The sequence below is a fragment of the Passer domesticus genome, chromosome 3 (assembly GCF_036417665.1).
Source record: "Passer domesticus isolate bPasDom1 chromosome 3, bPasDom1.hap1, whole genome shotgun sequence".
Classification (NCBI taxonomy): Eukaryota; Metazoa; Chordata; class Aves; order Passeriformes; family Passeridae; genus Passer; species Passer domesticus.
This window is the reverse complement of record NC_087476.1, coordinates 60,353,862-60,372,228: the sequence shown is the minus strand read 5'-3', so window position 1 is coordinate 60,372,228 and position 18,367 is coordinate 60,353,862. Positions and strand designations below refer to the sequence as shown.

The 18,367-nt window shown below is 40.0% G+C and overlaps 1 long non-coding RNA gene across 16 annotated transcripts in view; it reads left to right on the top strand.

Moving 5' to 3' along the window:
• LOC135296710 (uncharacterized) overlaps positions 1-18,367 on the top strand; it is a 73,596-nt gene that overhangs the window by 20,133 nt on the left and 35,096 nt on the right. For 9 of the 16 annotated variants that reach the window (XR_010358714.1, XR_010358718.1, XR_010358713.1 and 6 more), the window contains 4 exons: positions 277-333; positions 8,733-8,929; positions 10,873-10,934; positions 12,516-12,649. This is a non-coding gene — a long non-coding RNA (uncharacterized LOC135296710). Of the gene's footprint in view, positions 1-276; positions 334-8,426; positions 8,598-8,717; positions 8,930-10,872; positions 10,935-12,515; positions 12,650-18,367 lie in introns of all 16 variants that reach the window. The other 7 variants (XR_010358725.1, XR_010358716.1, XR_010358717.1 and 4 more) reach the window with 6 other exon arrangements.

Here is an 18,367-nt window from a genome sequence, read left to right as displayed (position 1 = left end):
TCTCCTTTAGATGAAGCATGTCATTGTAGCAGGTGTTCTGAGACAGGCAAAACAAATCATGCTGTAAAGCTGAGTCCTTCTTGCCATGGAGTATAAAGGCTAGAGTGACTCAGATTTAGATACCTTCTTTATAAGAACAAAAGTTAGATAAAATATAGATCAGGAATGAGGACCAGCTCTTGCCCTATTTCATTATTCTGGAAGGTGGAGGTCTCCAGGAGGGCTCAGTTTAATGGAGTAATCTTTGCTAACCCATATTGTATTTTTTGTTGATAGATAGCTGGCTCACAGTCCAAGCTGTTGCAGTTTGAGTCCAATCTTTGCTGTTGATAGGTAAGTTGAGACATAGGTCAGCAAAGTAAAGTGCATGGGCTTGCAAGAAAACCTTTGTGTCAATGGAAAACAAGCTCAGGGATTCTGAGCTCAACCGTCATGTGGCCACAAATCCAGCTCTTGGTAATTTTGAAATTTTTCTAGTAATACCAGAATGATTTGTAAAGATAAACTGAGTCATAAAAGATTCCTCGTGTGTCTGAGAAGAGATAACACAACTGAATTCATAGAGCCCCATAATATTTTCCTACTCAGAAAGGACACGTTCCTTTGTCCAACTTTAAAAATAAGCGCTAAGATACCCATCTTTCTTTTTCCCCCTTGCTATTGTTCACTTGTGAATATGTAACACAGCATAACATTCTTAAACTATAATCTGCTCAACATTATCTAATTGCATCTGTCATTTTACTCTGCAATAAAATACTTCTGGGGAAAAAGAAATATGGAACTTAGCACTTGAGCTACTTTTTAAAAAATTGCTTCTGATTTTAAACATGTAGCAATGACATTTACCTGCTAAAATTTAAAAAGCAAAAACAATCTACATGTTATCGAGCTCATATGTGGTTATAATCTCTAGCTCATATGGTACAGTGCAGGTACACCTTTTTCAAGTGATTCTTAGGGCAGAGATGTTCTTGTACAAGAGCTGAGCTGTGGCCTATATCTCTATTTTTATTGTATCCTTTAATCAGCCTATAGACCGCCTGTTTGGTATTGTGTAATTATTGTTCCTCTGAATGTGCTAATTGCACTTTGGCTGTGTAACTTGTCAATGGGAGGGGTGCCAGCATAGTCACTAAGAAACATCTTTGTGCTATCCATGCCAGCTTCCCAGAAAATACATCCAAGATGGTTATTGATCCTTTTTCTTGTGCTTTTACAGCTTAATCTCCCTTCATACCCCCCCCCATTTTTTTTTGATTTTTAAATTGATACCCTGTGAAAGCGATTTCCTTTGTCAAATCCCACGCCAGAAGTGGCCCAGCTTCTTGCAGCCTTGCATGTCACTCGCAGTTTCTCCTTTCTCACCTTTCTTCTCTCTGTTCTTTCCCCTTAGAATATCTCCTTCCTGCTGCCACTGAATGAGGATAGGAAAAGTCTATTATTGCCGCTTGATGGTTGGCATTCTCGAGTTGCACAGAAAGTATTAGGCATGAATTTGTTACTGCCTTCAAAAACCATGGGAGCCTCTACACAGACTTGTCTCCTAAAACTCAAGTACAAAGACAGTCTTGCCTTGTATGTGCTTACATAAAAAGGAAACAGCAGGGATTAATTACTTTAGACAGCTAAATAAATATTTATTTCCCCATAATAGTCTTCAAAAATATCTGTCACTGCTTCACTGCCTAACAATGGCTGGTAGCGACAAGTAGGATCTTTTTCAATGGAAGTTGCTTTTTAATGAGTGTTTTTCGAGTAGGAGGTTTAATCTGATGCTGCTTTTGGAGCAATGCCTGGCCTATCCCAATACAAACTCTCTCTGATTAACAAAAGCCTGCATTTTTAAACTGATCTAGCTCAGCTGATGCTAGTTGATTCTTTTATTTAACTCAGGCTTGTTTATGAGTCAATTAGCATTTAAACTGAGCTCCCAGCCTTCATATAAACTCTCAGCCACCTAAACCAAACAAAACAGCACTTTCTCTTGCTTTTAGGGGCCACTAAGCACCTATAAAATATCCTACTGTAGCATTTTTAAGTTGCCAGGGCTTAGAGAATCCATCTAGTGATTTTGGCTGTGATTCATTCAGGCCAAAATTAGATTAGGTACCATCCGCAGAGTAGGAGTCTGCATTTCCATTTCCCTCTTAGTGTCCCTGCTGCCTTCCCTGGGAGAAACCTCCTGCTAGAAGTGGTGGGGCAAGTGGTTAGGTGAGATACAGTCCACCTAAAATGGCCTGGAAATGCTGAAATACACCCATTCATTCACCTTTCCAACTGTTTGCCTCTCCTCCTTCTACTGTGTTAAGCAGTAAATTCCTTTTCAGTTTTGCTTATGCTCTCTGCCACACTTGGTGTGTAGGACTTCTTGTAGATTTTATGTCCACAAAATGGATCTGTGGCCCACAAATTGGAGACATTCCCTGTGACATTCGTGGGCTCTGTTCTGCTGTGGTTTTTTTGCATAGCTTTAAGAATAGAATTAAAGATGCTGTTAATTTGGGAAATGATCTTTCAAGCAGAAACCATGCCTAGTTCAATTCTGGACCATAGGTAAAGTGCACGAACTGTTCTGTTGATTTTCCAGTGGCTCTGATGAGCTTCTCAGGGTGCAGCAAGCTCTCTGCTGGCTCTTTCCAGGTGCCAAGATCCTTACACATACATAGAAGATTGTGGTGACACTGAAAGCATGTAGAAGGATGTTTCTGTCTTTGACCCCAGCAGCAGACAGAGAATACAGCCTGGTCTTTCGACAGATAATGTGCCACATTCTTACTTCACATGTGCCTTTCAGAAATCTTCCAAACCTCTAGCTTTGAATTAGCAGCAAAAATTTGAAGACACTTTATCTAATGATGGCAATCGTCCTCATTTCAGAGGAGGTAGGAACTCGATGACCATCACAGGTCCCTTCCAGCCACCATCTCTTCAGCCATTTAAACCAGTTAGTATTTAATGTCTTAGGTCACTGAATGCAAGCATTGAAGGCCCAGCCTGTGTTTGTTGGGACAACAAGGCTCTTTTTAGGCCATTGATAAAACTGAGCTGCTGAACTTAGGCAGGAATTATTTGGTACAAGTTTTCTCAGGCATTAGTAGGAGGGAGAGACGATTATTTGAAAGCTCCCTAAAAGGCATGTCAGGGAGAGAGACCACAGATCATTTTACCAGAAAGAGCAGCTGTTCTGCAGTAGTGCCCAGGTCCCTCCTGCTTGTGGCAGAGGGACATGCCCAGAAAGGGAGGGTGCTTTGGCTTGTCCTGGACTCTCACAACAATGACCTGTCTTCCCAGGGGTAGGCCTGGGCTGTGTCCTCCTGAGACAGAAGTGGAAGATGGAGATGGAGAGAGGGAGAGTGAGGGCACGTGGATGTGAGCAGGGAAATAGAGATGGGTGGCATAGGAAAATGAGAGAAAAAGGCATCTCAGAGCCAATGTCAAGTGGAGTCTGGGGCAGGGGCGGAGCTGCCATGTGGAAATGGTGAGTAAGAATAGAGAGAATGGTAGAGGGCAGTGGTGCATCCTCCTCCCCTTGTCCTCAAGGGAGGGAGTGTGCTGTGGGGGGAAAGCATGCATGCACAATGGGATGGGGCACTACACAGAAGTGTGGGGTGAGAGAGGAGACAGCAGGAGGTGGTATGGGGAATCCCTGAAGCAGAGAGAGGGCAGACAGGCTGTCAGGAAGCAGCAAAGTCTACAACCCACAGGATGCTCAAGGGAAGGCTGGATGAGCATGGGCTGTAGTGGTGCAGCCCAACACCTTCTCCAGCTTTGGGCAAGGGGTGGGGAGAGGAGAGTGTTTTCAGGAAAAAGACATCTAATTCAAGAGTCACCTCTCTTCTTCTCCCTTCCCCCATTCTTTATGTTTATTTGTGCAGTCAGGTTCTTGATAGGTGGTTTAATATATTCATTTTATGTAGGCCAGGGTAGCTCCATCCCTGATTGAACTCCACTGAATCCAGATCATTATTAGAAAATTGCTTTATAAATAAGCCTGGACTGAGAGACACTTTCTATGTTAAATAGAAAGCATTGTGCTTCTAGGGCTGCTGCATGTTTTCTTGAAACGCAAACACTGGCAGCAGGCACATCATTGTTAAACTAATTAAAGTTTAAAGAGAGACCTTTATACGTACTAGTCTAGCTAATTTGTTGTCACAGGATCATAATTCATTAAATATATTTTCTATTGTTAGTTAAATCAATAGTGAGCAAAACAGAGCATATGGAATATGTCAGCTGATGAGTCAAGATGGAAGGAAACATCTTTACTGAGTCTTTAAGTTATGCCTTTTTCTACAGTTCCCTTGAAGGTTACAGTGTAAATAACTGTGGTGGACTTTGCTTGCAGATATCCTGCTATGCTGAGCTGTGATACTTCCACTTTACAAAACCAGTGGAAAAAAATGTTAAAGCAACTACTGCTTAGTGGTAATTCAGGCCTCTGTATTGGAGACAAAATTTGGAGATATAAATGGAGGAGAAATTGATCACATGCCATGAAAGTTCTGACAGTTTGATTTAAAATAGATGTGTGAAATGATTCATCCCAGGACACCATACCTGTTTTCATCTCTGCATGTCTGTCCCATTCCTCTTGCAGAGATAGCTCATCTGCTCCAGCAGCATCAGGTGAACTCCTGCACAATAGTATTTAGAGAGAAAACAAAACAGATGCCAGCTGTGCTGCTCCACCCCAGATACTGCTTTGTCAGCACAGGAGCCACCTATGCACTGGCAACAAAACTGTTGAAGACAGAGGCAGGGCAGATGGCTGAAGGCAGAAGCTACAGTGTAGTAGCAGGTGAATCAGAGTTGTCAGGCCAATGTGGCATCCTTGAGCTCTGAGTTCAGTTCTGGCAGTAGTTTATTGATTGTCTTATTGGTTGTGTCAGCCTGCTGCATAGGGGAAATGTTTCTTGGTGTTCTGTCTCTTCTGATTTCCACCTGGGAACCAGGTGGGCCTTTGCCCTGGGATTGGAAGGAAATGGAAATGATCATCCTGGGAGTACAGATTTTTGAAAGTAATTTTTCCTACACAAAGTCAAATCCTCATGAAAAGCCATCTCATAGGTCCTGGATACCAGTACTTCAGAGAGCACTGGTATGACATGGGTTTGGAGGAAGCTGAAACTCCAGACCCTTCTTGTATTTGTATTTCATCTTTGGCCAACCTATTGTCTTTTCCTTGGCATGAATGGTTTTCTGGATTCCTTCAGTGATTCTTGCTTTTGAGTTTGAATGCCTGTCAGTAGCAGGGAACAGGACATTGAGAGTCCAAATGCTCTTGGTCCTAGCAGGGGCAGACTTACATTTTCCCTTTGACTGAGGCTGAATGAAGCTAGCAGTAATCTTTTGAACATTTTTTTTGATAGGGGAACTGTCCCTGAGCCATCCTTTCAGAGCACGTAGCTGCCTATCTCACCTCCTTTCCTTATCAAATTAAAACAAGTAGTTCCGTGACTGTGGTGCTAATCAAGATGAGGGTCCTTGTGGATTTGTTCTCAACAACTCATGCTCCCTCTCTCTTTTCAATATCCCTGCTTGTCCTTCCTGTGCCCCTCCTGCCACTGTTACTGCAATCAGTGCTTTAGGTCCTCCCAGCATCTACTAAATTTCCCTTGTTTTCTTTCTTCTCTCCCATAGTCTTAAGCAATCTCTCCCATCCAGTCTTTACACTGCCTGCATTTCTATCCTGTATTTACTTCCACCCCTTGGGACTGTGCATGATTTGACAGCTCCAGTAGCTGGGCTGCAGCAGTTTGAAGGGATTGCCTGCAGGGTGCTACCAAAAAAATTGGTTGCCAAGCATAACAAATAATAGGGAAGCTCTGCCTATACTGTACAGCAGAAAGGTGGAAATGGCCTCTTTTCTTTCCCAAACTTTGTGATATCCCAAAGTTGTAAGATTTTAATATGTGTTTGATGGTGCCTTTTTGTCAGTTTTGGCTGGAGCCACACATGTTCTTTCATGTTTCTCACAGAAAGGAGGGCAGATAGGCAGCCAAACAGCTTGAAAGTTTAAGTTTCTGGACTCCCTAAGACTTTGGGCTGCATAGGAGCACCACTTCTTTCTGTTATTGGTATTTTGTGTGTCATACTAGTGTTTTGCCAGCATCCAGAAATCCTGATGAAGTCACGGAGGACCCTGTGCTGTATGCCTGGGGTATCCAAGAGTTTGTGTTTTCCCCCCTCATATGTTTTTCTGATATTTTTGTGCTGAAACAGCCAAACCACGTGTTTCTATATGGCAAAAACTTGTGGAAAATTTATAAAATGAAATAATTCATAAGGCCACCAAATAGAGCCTTGTTTTCTCAGTCTGAATCATGTTTTCTCTGCTCGTTGAATGCCCGAAACTAGATGTTGGCACAAATATATCTAGCCAGTAACTGTTGCTGGTCTGTGCCAAATAATAAAAGTTGTTTAAAGGACTGGCAAGTATTGGAACAAATAAAGCAATGATTTCATTGCATTGCAGTTTAATTTCTAAAGTATAGTTAGAAATACAACATGTTTATTGACAACCAAAATGGTGAGTTCTAAAAGTTGCAATCGAAGCGATTGCTCCTCTTCAGAGATCTTGGAGAGTGTGCTATAACTTGGAAGCTGTCAGTGAAAAGAACCTTTTTTTACTAAAAAAGATGTAAAAGATATACTAAAGAGAGTGTCTGATTCCTGATAGCTCTGTCAGACCTGCACATGATGGATGTGATTAGTACTGTCAAATATAGACACTGGGTAATGCTCTCTTTAACTAGCACTGAAGTGTGCCTCACATTAGCATGAACGAGAGCTGTGCCTCTTAAGGGTAGAGGAGCAGAAGATGGTCAAATGGAGACTGTAAATGTGTGCCCAGCAGTAGAAGAACCTTCTCACTGCTTTAAGGCAGTTGAACAATCAAATACTATAAGACTGACTGTACTTATGGGTCCTAGGAAAGTTGGAGAAAGAAGGAAAAGTGCTCCTACCAGAGGAAGGATGAGATATTGGTAAATTAGTCACCTCATGTTGTAGGGACAGAACAAACACGGAGACCTGAATGCTAGCTTTGCTTGGAATAAGGAGGGATGAATGCAAATTGCCAATAGAGGTTATTATCCAGTTTCACAGTATTTGGTCTTTTGCCTGCATTGAGTACACCAACTCAGCCAACCAAAGCAATGCCAGCAGACCTCCTGTGGTCCCACAGCACCCGCGGTGATGCCCTGGGTGCTGGCCTGTGTGTGCTGGAAAGCACCCACAGCATCTCTGTGCTATGAGCACAGTTACTGCTCTGCTGTTGGCACAGGGATTTTGCCTGCCTGGGGGATTCCTGTCTGCCTCTTTGTAAGAGCCAGAGCCCTCTCCTGGGCATGCAGGGTCCCCTACCCTAACTCATGGGTTCTCCTTTAGAGCCACCATTCAACAAAGCTGGAGCTAAAGAAACCATTCAAGGGGAGCAGTTGAGCAGAACTAAACCTGCTGTGCCAGTGCTGTCCTCCCAACACCTCTTACTTTTCAGATAAAATGGGTTGAGAAATTTTGCTCAAAATATTTTGCATCAAATTTGAAAGTAAACAAACATGGTTGGAGTTCAAAGCTGATGAAACACAAGAAATGTACATTGAAACTTACTTTCCTCATAGACCTTGCCACTGAAAAATGAAAGGAAAAATAGAGTAAGTTGTATTTTCTCACCAAAAAACGCATTTTCTGACAAAACCTCATTCTTTGGAGAAAATTATTTTTCAACCAACATTTTTGATTAGCTGAAATTTCAAAATAAAAAAAAGCAAAATACAAGCTTACAGTTGATTTTTTTACTGGCCAGTAGCATATACTTCAGATGAACAATAAAAGCAACCTGCAGCATATAGAATAGAGGGATGGAACAAAAGCCAGAAGAAACTGACAGGCACAGGTTGAAGAATAATTCATCATTCAGCAACATAAGTTGGCAGATTTGTTGTGTAGTTTACCAGCATCCAAAGCCTTTTGTATCTCCATTTTCGCTCTCGGTCCTTCATTCCAAATATTGCAAATCAGTAGTTTAGAATTATTGCACTATCTATTTTGAAATTATTGTTCCTCATACTTCTGAGAGATTTAAAAGGTCGTGGAATGATTTCATGGTCTCCCATGAGTCATGATAGTTACAGAGGGGTTTTACAAATTCAAATCAATAAGGTTATGTTTCACTATAGAGTGGCAATCAAAAAAGGTCATTACCCTGAAAAAGAGCACCATTTATTAATAATTTTATAATAAAGATGTTCCTTGACTCAACAAAACTTCTCTTTCATCTTCTGGAGTTATATTTCAGTTAAAAGCTTCATTAACTGTTCCAATATTAAAATTATTTTTCATTAGGTTAATATGTACATGTATATCATTAGCTTGGAGTAAAGGAAAGAAACCTTTTTGCCTGTTCCTTTCTGAAACAGAGACTCCTCTGTATCACCAGTACTAAAAGGAGAGGACACATACAATACAAACTCATAAGCAGAAGATAAAAAATGCAGCTAGCTGTGTCTTCTCAGAAATCCAGAGCAGTGTAACAGAATCTCCAGGCAACTATTTTGTTAAAAGAGCAAACCCTGAAGTTGCATCTGCATGTAAGGATGAAATGTCACATCTGTTGTTCATTGATTAGAAGCCAAAGAAAGATGCAGAGCTCTTTCTTTTTCAATTTCGAGCCTTTCTGTATAATGGTTGCTCACCTACCATATGAATAGCTTATATTTTTTAAGTTCTTTTACAGAGTCCTTCATTAATAATCATCTCCATTTGGAACAAAAGATGGAAGGAAAAAAGAGGAGAAGGAGAAGGAGAAGGAGAAGGAGAAGGAGAAGGAGAAGGAGAAGGAGAAGGAGAAGGAGAAGGAGAAGGAGAAGGAGAAGGAGAAGGAGAAGGAGAAGGAGAAGGAGAAGGAGAAGGAGGGGAAAAGGTAACAAAGGACTAATATGGAACTAAGAACTCCAAACCAGCTTAATCTCTCAAATAGGAAATAATAATAATTATATATATATATATATATATATATATTTATGTATATATATATATATGTTTAGTTCATGCTAGCAGGTGGAACAGACAGGTGAGGAAAAGGTTACTATATGTTCAATACAGCAAAGCAGGAAGGCTGAGATTTCTTTAAAAACCCACAGCAGATTTAGGAATAGCAACCTGCTTAAGAAGTTTAAACCCTGGGAAATGTGAGGCTTCTGAGAGATTAGTAACATGTGGAGAAAACTAAAACCAGGAAAAATACTCCACAGAATTCTAATGGTGAGTTTTGGAGAAATAATACAAATAATTGAAAATGATGTGAAAGGAAACAGAAATGGTCGTTAAGTACACACACATAACTTCTATTCCATGGAAGAGAAAATTGTGCTTTTTCACTATGAGCTCCTTGTAAGCAGCAGCTTTAGCAGACTCACTGTATAACTGCTGTCACAAGTGGAGCACCAGCTCTCGTGCTGCACACATCTCTGACCTACTCATGGTTCAGGGAGTACATTCCTTGGAAGGACAGCAGCTCATAAGGAGGCAGATTGTTTTCCAGATGTTTTAAACGTTTCCAAAGAAAGCAAACAAAAACATAAAGTGAATCAGTTGTCCTGTCATAGATGTTCCTAGAAATCTCTCTCTGGAGCTGAAATGAAAACTTGGAAATGTTATTCCGGCCAAGTTAGATGAAAACTAACAGAGCTTCCAAAATTCGTTTATTCCACAATAATTATGCAAAAGAAAAATGAGTACTTCCCTGTGGCTGGTAGTCTGAACTAAAATGCATGTAAAATGGGGAAACAAATCCCTAGCAGGGAAATGATTTCTGGGGACAACTGGATGTTTCAGCTGTTTTCTGACAGGGTCCAAAAAAAAACCCCAAAAAACCCCCCAAAAACCCCTAATGTCTGTGCAATTTTAATGCACCATTTAGAAGGCCTCAGTTTACCACATTATTTGGAAAATGATTTTTAAAAACACTAATATTTCCCACAAATACATAATAAATGACATGAAACCATGGAGGAGAAAAATAATAGAAAAATGTTGCAATCAGAGGCTCTAGTAAGCTCCTGGAATGGATTCAAATTAGGAGTTTGAAATGCAGAAGACAAAAATATGAGTTCAAGGTTAAAGAAATAACCAATCTAGGAAAATGTAGCAGGGGAAAAAATAAAAAAAAACTTGGAAGAGGATGCAAATAGGTCTGATTACTAATATATCTGTATACATACATAAAAAAACCATACAGAAACTTAAATAAAAAGCAATTTTTTGGGGGAATTTTATATTCAAACAGCTTTAAACCATTTAAACTGCTGTCTGAAGGTCTTTAGTGTGAAAAAATGCATAATGGGCATGGACTGGTAATCACAACAGGGACTTGCTGAATCTCAAACAGTTGATAAAGAAGGAACCTGTCCTCAGAGTGTATGATAATAAGCACCAAACAAAGCTGGCGGTTGATGCTTCTAAGCAAGGCCTTGGGGCAACACTTTTAACAAGGAATGGTGATCACTGGAGACCCATGGCATATGCTTCTGGATACCTAACTGGAACAGCATGTCAGCATGCACAAAAAGGATCGGGGGCTCTGTCTTGTAGTCTATGCATGCAAAAAAACCTCCATTTTTTTTTAATATGGAGTACCAGTGCTAGCAGGAACTGACAACAAGGCATTAGTGACAATTGCTGAAAAGGGCTTTGCAGGCAGATCTCCTAGATTGCAAATATGATACGATTTACAACTCAAATATATAGAGCAGTCATACACAGAGCAGGCATTCTGTCCAGAGCTTTCAACAGAACTGAACTTGTGCAGAAAAACAGTCTTATGTGCATGCAAAAATTGTTTGGAATTTTTTTCTTTTCAAACAGGAAGTCATTGTCGAGACCTGTCACTGCAGAAAGCCAAAATACTAGATCAAACGTTGCAGAAGGTAATACAAGCTGTCAGTCTCACTAACTGGACAACACTTACTGGTCCTTAAATAATTTAGAAAGATGATTTTATATAATATGGAGTATATTTTCTGAGCATTAGTCCACTGCTGATAAACAGAATGCATGCATAATAACGGTGTATGCAGAAAATGCAAAATGTTTTATCTTACATTTATAAATATTAACTATGGTCAGTGTTGGTGAAATAGTCAAAGAATGAAAAGGTAAACAGTTAATTGCAGAAATATTGGTAAATTAAAAAGAACCAGCAATTATGGTAATTCTTGAAACTTAAGATTCATGCTCCACAGCTGAAATAAATTTATTTATGTCTGCTGTAAAAAAAAATTCACATTCTTTTCAGATCATTATTCCTGGTATCCAGAAATAACATTGCTGCAGAAGTCATCTGTTGAAAGTGTGATCTCATTTACAAAGCTGGTATTTGTCTGCCACAGCACACATCCCATGGCTATGTCAGATAATGAGCCACAATTCAATTATTAGGAATTTAAATATTTTCTAACAGAGTTTTAAACACGTTACTTCTCATTCAGGTTATCCACAGCCTGATGGTAGTGAGGGAAGACCTTTCACACAATCTGCTAAGTCCCACTCATATCCCATTTAAGAATTATTTCATTCCAGAGCAGTACTGTGGATACTGAAACATGTTCAGCAGCAGACATAGATTAAGACTTTAAGACTCTCCAGTGGTGTAGTCAATGATGGTAAAGTGAGGGATGTCTAACTAGAGGGATGTCTAACTATGAAAAAATACATAACAGAGGATGTACTGTATTAATGAATGGCAGGAACAAAATCTTGGCAAACCCAGTTGGCTGGCCTGCATTTTAAGGTAATATATGTAATATCACAAAAGACTGCTTTTTTGAGGATTTGCTCTTCTCTCTGATGAGCAAGTACTTACCTGTTGGACAAAGAAGAGGCAGGCACTTCTCTTTATTCCCTTAGTGGGAAGAGACGGACACCAAATCTTAAAAGCAATAACAAGGTGCCCATGAGCCAGACACCATCATTGGATTGGACACAACAGAAACACAGGGAGTAAAGAACCTTGTAATGTCTCAAAGAATCATCAGCTAAAGGGCACCAGCTCAGATACTGATTTATACCTGTGGATGTATGTTTTGTACTTTAAGTAGTTTGGTGGGGTTTTTTTTGTTTTTGTTTTTTTGTTTTTGTTTTTTTTTTATTCCTATGGAAATGAGAAAAAAATGAAAGCAACTTATCCTTGATGAGTTTGGAGTGTGACATTCTTTGATTAAGAATGGAGGTTTTTACCTGCTTATAAACTAGAGAAAGAAAATGAAAGATGCAGACACAGACCCATTTTAATAGTCTGGGAAAAGACCAATATAAGTTCTGACTGAATGGCTATGTGTGTACTGCTATAATTATGACTGTTAATTTGCAATGAGATTACTAATTAAAATAAATATAATTAAGACATAACAAAAAACTAGAAATAATTATAATATAATAAAAAATAAAATAATTAAAATATAATAAAAACCTAACTTTAATTATATGGTTTTTGGGTTTACATTGGGCAGAGGTTATCAAAACCACAGTGATCTTCTTGGTGGTAGAAGATGAAGAAGCTTTCCTGCACTTCAGCTGATATGTGATCAGGAAATCTGGAGTGAGCAGATTTGCATAAACTGACTCCATGCACTGAGAAAAGAGGGTGGGTAGAACAAAGAGCCTAAAACATATTTCAAGAAAGGGTAATTTTGGGGGAAATTTTGAGGGAAATTGTGGGGATTTTACTGCCCATCTGTGCTGGGCTTAATCCAGCAAAGTTAAACTCCAGGTCCTTGAGAAGTGGCAAGGACGTGACTAAAAGCAAGTCAGGTGGCCCTTTGTGTTTTGGAGCAACTGTTGTGAGGTTGGAAGGCATTAGTAATCTGTACCCATAGCTTTCCTTTTATCTTTGGGAAACTTGTAGAAGGCAGCAGTCTGGATGCATCTCTAGAGACAGCTTAACTTTCACAATGAACAGTTTAACAGAAGTGACAGCTTAGGTAAAATAGTGGGGGAAAATAAACCCAGAAAGGAAAGTGTCTGCATTTTGTGGGTGGAAAAGAGCACAGAATTTTCCCAGTGTCTCTGACTGTCTCTTTTAGCTATGGAACATCTGTAGTCATTGTTGTTTTGCCTTCAAATCAATGGATTTTGCTCTTTTGTCAGGCAGGTTTTAACCTCCCAGTTTGACTGGCATTGCTTCTGATTTACAGAGATGTAGGAAGACAAAGAAGGCACTTTCCTGACACATTCCTGAATGATAATATAGAAAAGCACTCTATATCATGGCAAACAAACAGAAGAATAATTTTTTAGTAGCATTGTTTTTTTCTTTAAATTATGACAAATAAGAGTAGCCACAGTTTTTGATATAGGTATTGCGCTGGTTTTTTTAAAATTTGCATCTTGGGGTGCAATTTGTAATTTCTAACCAGACAAAGAAAAAATAAGTGAACTTATTAAGTGGTGCTTGTTGGAGCTAAGCAAACCTTTCATATGAAGATGACATAGCAGTGCTGGGAAGCATTCAGTAACTCAACAAAAATCCTAGTCTGTTGTGCACAGATCTTTGTGTATGAGTAATTTAGTGTGTGTGTGCATATACATATATATAGATATCTGTCTGTGTACCTATTTATTTTGTTTTACCTGTATTGCTCTTCTGGTTTGCATAATTAAATGGAAGTAGGACACCAGTATGGTATTTCCTGATAGCGCCTACAAATAATGGTGGGCAAATTTCAAGGCTGTTGTTTTGCAAAGAATGAGTTAATTTTAATTTCTTTCTGCCATAGTTTTAAGTTTATTCATGTATTTTAATGACATCCTATCCTTTAAAAATAATTTAACCTACATGAGATGCTAGATTAACCGTCAGTACTTGTAGTCATGCTGCTTTGACCAAAGTGGACCCCCTCATCACAGTGGGATAGTTTCCAAGAAAAGGAAGTGAACACATCTATTCTTCACACCAAAGAAATAACTGTTTCTTTCTCCAGTGCTGGGATCTCCGAAAAACAACTCTCACTGTGACAAATAGTATAGCCATAAAATAGTTCCTTGTCTCTTCATTTGTGTATCCAATTAAAACACAAAGGTACCACAAAACAAAGAGGTGGCATCACATACCTCCATTCCCTTTTCTTCTGAATGTGACCAACAGACTTTGCAACTTTTTTCTACAGATCAAGATAGAGATATTCCAGCCCTCACTTGAAAATTTTAGAAACCATAATCCAGTGATGGAGGGGAGCAGAGGCACATATGTGTCCTTGCTGCTAAAAGATAGATGAAAGGGCAGTATTTGGCATCTTCATGCCTACTGTGCTGTACCTTGCTCTAAACAGTAATTTTGGAAGAGCAAAGCAGGAGCATTCCTTGGACTCTTTATGTATGTCTTTCTCCTGTCCACAGAGCAGCTCTCTGCATGCTAACTAACACCACGAAGGAGGCGGGGGCTCTGTAAAGATCATTCTGGTTTCTATTGTTCTCTGTAGTCACAGGAAAATGAACACAGCCTCTCAAAAAGTTCCCTCCCAGGGGAAGATACTCAAGGAGAGAAAATTGCTATGAATTTGCCCTCTACTTCAGACACTTACTTGCTCACATAGTTCTAAAGTTGTCAAATGTATTTATACATATGAAATAGCAAATGTTTGATAGTGCCTTTTGTCCCCTGGGACAAGATCATCTGCATATTGCCGACGGGGCTTTAGACACGGTGTAAGATGAGTGTTACATGACAACAGCAGGCACATCTATCCTGCCCTGGACCCGAGCAGGCTAGTCCACCTGTGACAGGAGGGAACTGGACAGAGCTCTGACTTCATGGCCAGCAGCCAAGGAGTTGAACTGCCCCGCAGATGTGGGCTGAGGCATTCAGGGAGTGTCTGCAACCTGCTCTGTATTCTGTGACTCCCAGGAAGCTGGCATAGCAATGTCTGTCTTCCTGGGGGAAATAAGTGAGAAAAGTAATCTTGGAATTTTAAGTGGCTGGAGAAAAGAAACAGTTAATTTTCTGACCATCGTTCTTTTTTTTTTCCCCCTATACCTCTGAAACTGACATAAGGTGCTTAAAAACTGTCTGGGCAAAGAAATGCTACTTAAAATTACAAATTGGTGAGGTGGGAGAAGGGGAGAAATTCTGTTGCTAGATATTTGCCAAAAGCTCTGCCCTTTCCTATTTCAATCGTGGCCCAACATTTCTCTCTAAAGCTAAAGGCAAGTTCTGTTGGACTCAATGGTCACAATGTGTTTTGTGTCACACCTACCTAGTAGGTACCCTGCTACCATGGGGGATGTAGAGATCTGCCAGAGGCTTCTGGTTCTATTCGTGGGCTTGAAGAAAGTGATCCAGCAACAAGAACTGCTCAGGAGATAGCCCTGGCACCAATCCCGTGACATCCTCGGGGTGACTACACAGGAAATCTACTTTTAAATGCATCAGGAAGCTGAGTGCCTCCATATGATATTAATGGGACCAGAGAACTATGCAGATTAAGTCAGAGCAGTTTAGTTAATTTTAGTGTTGCTACCTAATTTTCAGCAGAAATTTTAGTCTTGAAAAGGATTTTCTTGTACTGCATTAACAAACTCTTTCTGACTTGAAGAAATATGAAAGAAATAAAGAGAAAAGGCTGGATTACAGGATTCTATACAGGATAAATTTGCACCCAGCAAAAAATGAAAACCCAGGAGTCTGCAATAAAGCAAGCACCTGCCTAACAAAAGTGTGCTGAAGAAGGATGTTTTAGACAGCATCAAGTACATCAGTGAAGCCCCAAAAGAGAAGAAGCAAAAACCTCAGTTGTAACTGGCAGCAAATAAAAGGTTGTTAACCACATGGAGATCTGTCTTTGGACACTGCCAAATTGAAAAGTGAACGGAACATAATTTTGAAGATTATAACTGGAGAGATGATTAGCGGCATGGGGGAAGCTTTTTCAAGGACTTACTAAGGAAATGGGATTGTAATTAGAAAAGGAAATGGAATCAAGAGAAGATTTCTAAAAGGTGAAGAGAAAAGGCTTTTGTAAATAGTAAAAACACATGTTAAGAAGCCAAATTGACAACACAATGTTAGTGTGAGTTCACTTGTAATTTTTAGGCTGAAAATGATAGAGAAGTGCATTTTCAATCTAATTATTGAAAAATTATTTTCTCTATCAGAAATGACTTACAAGATTCCACACTTGTGAGAAAATGGAGAGGGACTCTCAGTCCTGGAGTGGTCTGATCTGGCCGGTGTTGCAGACGTGCTTATTTCCAGGTGTGCATTCCCCCACTGATTTCACTGATTTGCATATGAACATTGGCAAGACTAGAACACTGAATAAGTACTGGGGTTTCTTTTAAGTCCTGGTTGTTTTGTTTTTTGGGTTTATTTCCCCCCCATAAAGACAATTTAAAGAGAAGAAAACATATCTGATTAGATATTAGGAAGAAGTTCTTTACTGTGAGGGTGGCGAGGCACTGGCACAAGTTGCCTGGAGAAGCTGTGAATGCCCCATCTCTGGAAGTATTCATGTCCAAGTTGGATGGAGCACTATTAGCTGTTCTTGCCCACATCTGAAACAAAATGATCTTTAATGTCTCCTCCAACCCAAGCCATTCTATGATTCTGAGATTTTTATTTAAATGTTTCATATATAGTTCCTTAGACAACAGCCACCCAGAATACCAGCTCGCTCTGGAAGTCTAAATGGAGAGGTAATGAAGAGAGGAAAGTGAAAACCACAGTTCCTGAGCAGCCCAAGAGCTGATTTTGCATGAGACCTCCATCACATGGGTAACACAGGGCCTCTCCTCCATGGAATTTCCTAGCTGAAGGGGAAAGCAGATCATAGAGGACAATGAAGCTGATATTCCTACTGCCATTTGGAGTGCAACACAGTCCCCAGCCACCTCTCAGGCTGGGATCAATTCTGGTCATGAGAGTATTTGTTCCAGGGACACCACACAAAAAAACAAAAAGTGAGGGTAGGCAAATCCTATTGATAAAATCCCAGGAGCATCTCGGGTTCATAATCGGTGAACATCCATGGCCTCATCCCAAACTTGGCTCTTCAGGTAATGCTGATGTAATGTTTATTATTAGAGAGTATGATTCACCCAGGTACATCTTGCAGAATCCTTTTCCCAAACAGCCATAGAAGCCTGTTTTTTCACTGCACAATGAAAAGGTGGCAGGAAAAGGGGATTTTATGCTTGCTGGGTTCAGCTGACATATTTCCATATCAGCTCACTGCAGATTACTAAGGTACACTTGGGATAAATTAAGTGACTGAAGTGAAGTGTGTAAACCCATCCACAGCAAACACATTGCCTTGTGGGGTATATTTGCAGAGATTATGATTATTGTTCGAGTTTAAAAAAAAAATAAAGGAGTACTTTTCTGTGTGCTGTATCCTGCCTTTGAGGTGGAGAAAACTTCATAATCCAGTGAGCTGAACTCAAGAGCATATGTTGGGAGGCTCAGGATCTACATGGCCTTAGTGATGGCCTACCTTGGGCATGTCTGGCCATGAATGCTGATCCTGGCTGGCGGTATCAGAGCAGCTCTGAACAGGCTGTGTGTCTACATCGTCTAGTGCTGTGCCTCGCAGAGATACTAATTGGGTCCTGGAAGCAATATAGGCATGGCAGCATGTTGCTGTGTCAAGCTAATTAGTGGTGCTTCTAACAAGCACAGGTGCAGCAGCAGGTTGACATGGCTCTGGTGCTGCCTGTTCAGAGCTACCCCGGCTGCCTCTGCCCTGAGCTCTGCACAACGGCAGAGCTGTCACCTTTCTCACACCATTAACCTCCCTGGGCAAAAATGAGGTGGATTTGAAGTGAGTGGAAGATTTTGTTACATACATATGTGCAGTGCCTTAGATTCTCCATCTGTGAAGCTGGGCATAATAAAATGCATCTGCCTTTGCAAATCACTGAAAATCTACAAATGAAAAGTGCTGCATGTTGTCAGTGTTAGGATCTATTAATTCTTACTCTTCATTATACTCTTTTCCTTGCTTTATAACATATGTGCTGAGACAGAGGTCGTGAATTGAAACCTGCCAAAAGAAAAAAAAAAATAATAGAAAAAACGTTGGAATGGAGAGTAAAAAGGCACTGAGAACTGAACAAAATACGAGCTGAGTTTGTATTATTTATACAGTTTTGTATTCTGCCTACTGTTGAGCACATGAAAGTTGAATATTCCCTGTGCTTTAGAACTGGGAGAAAGTAACAGCAGAAACTGAAGCAGGATGGTTGGAATCGCAGGTGGGAGAATAATTTATAATGGATAATTTATTCAACAAAATTTTCCTCTTAACTCTTCACAAATTACTCTAAAACAGATTGCTGTTTTCTCAGATTCACTTGTTATGTGAAATTA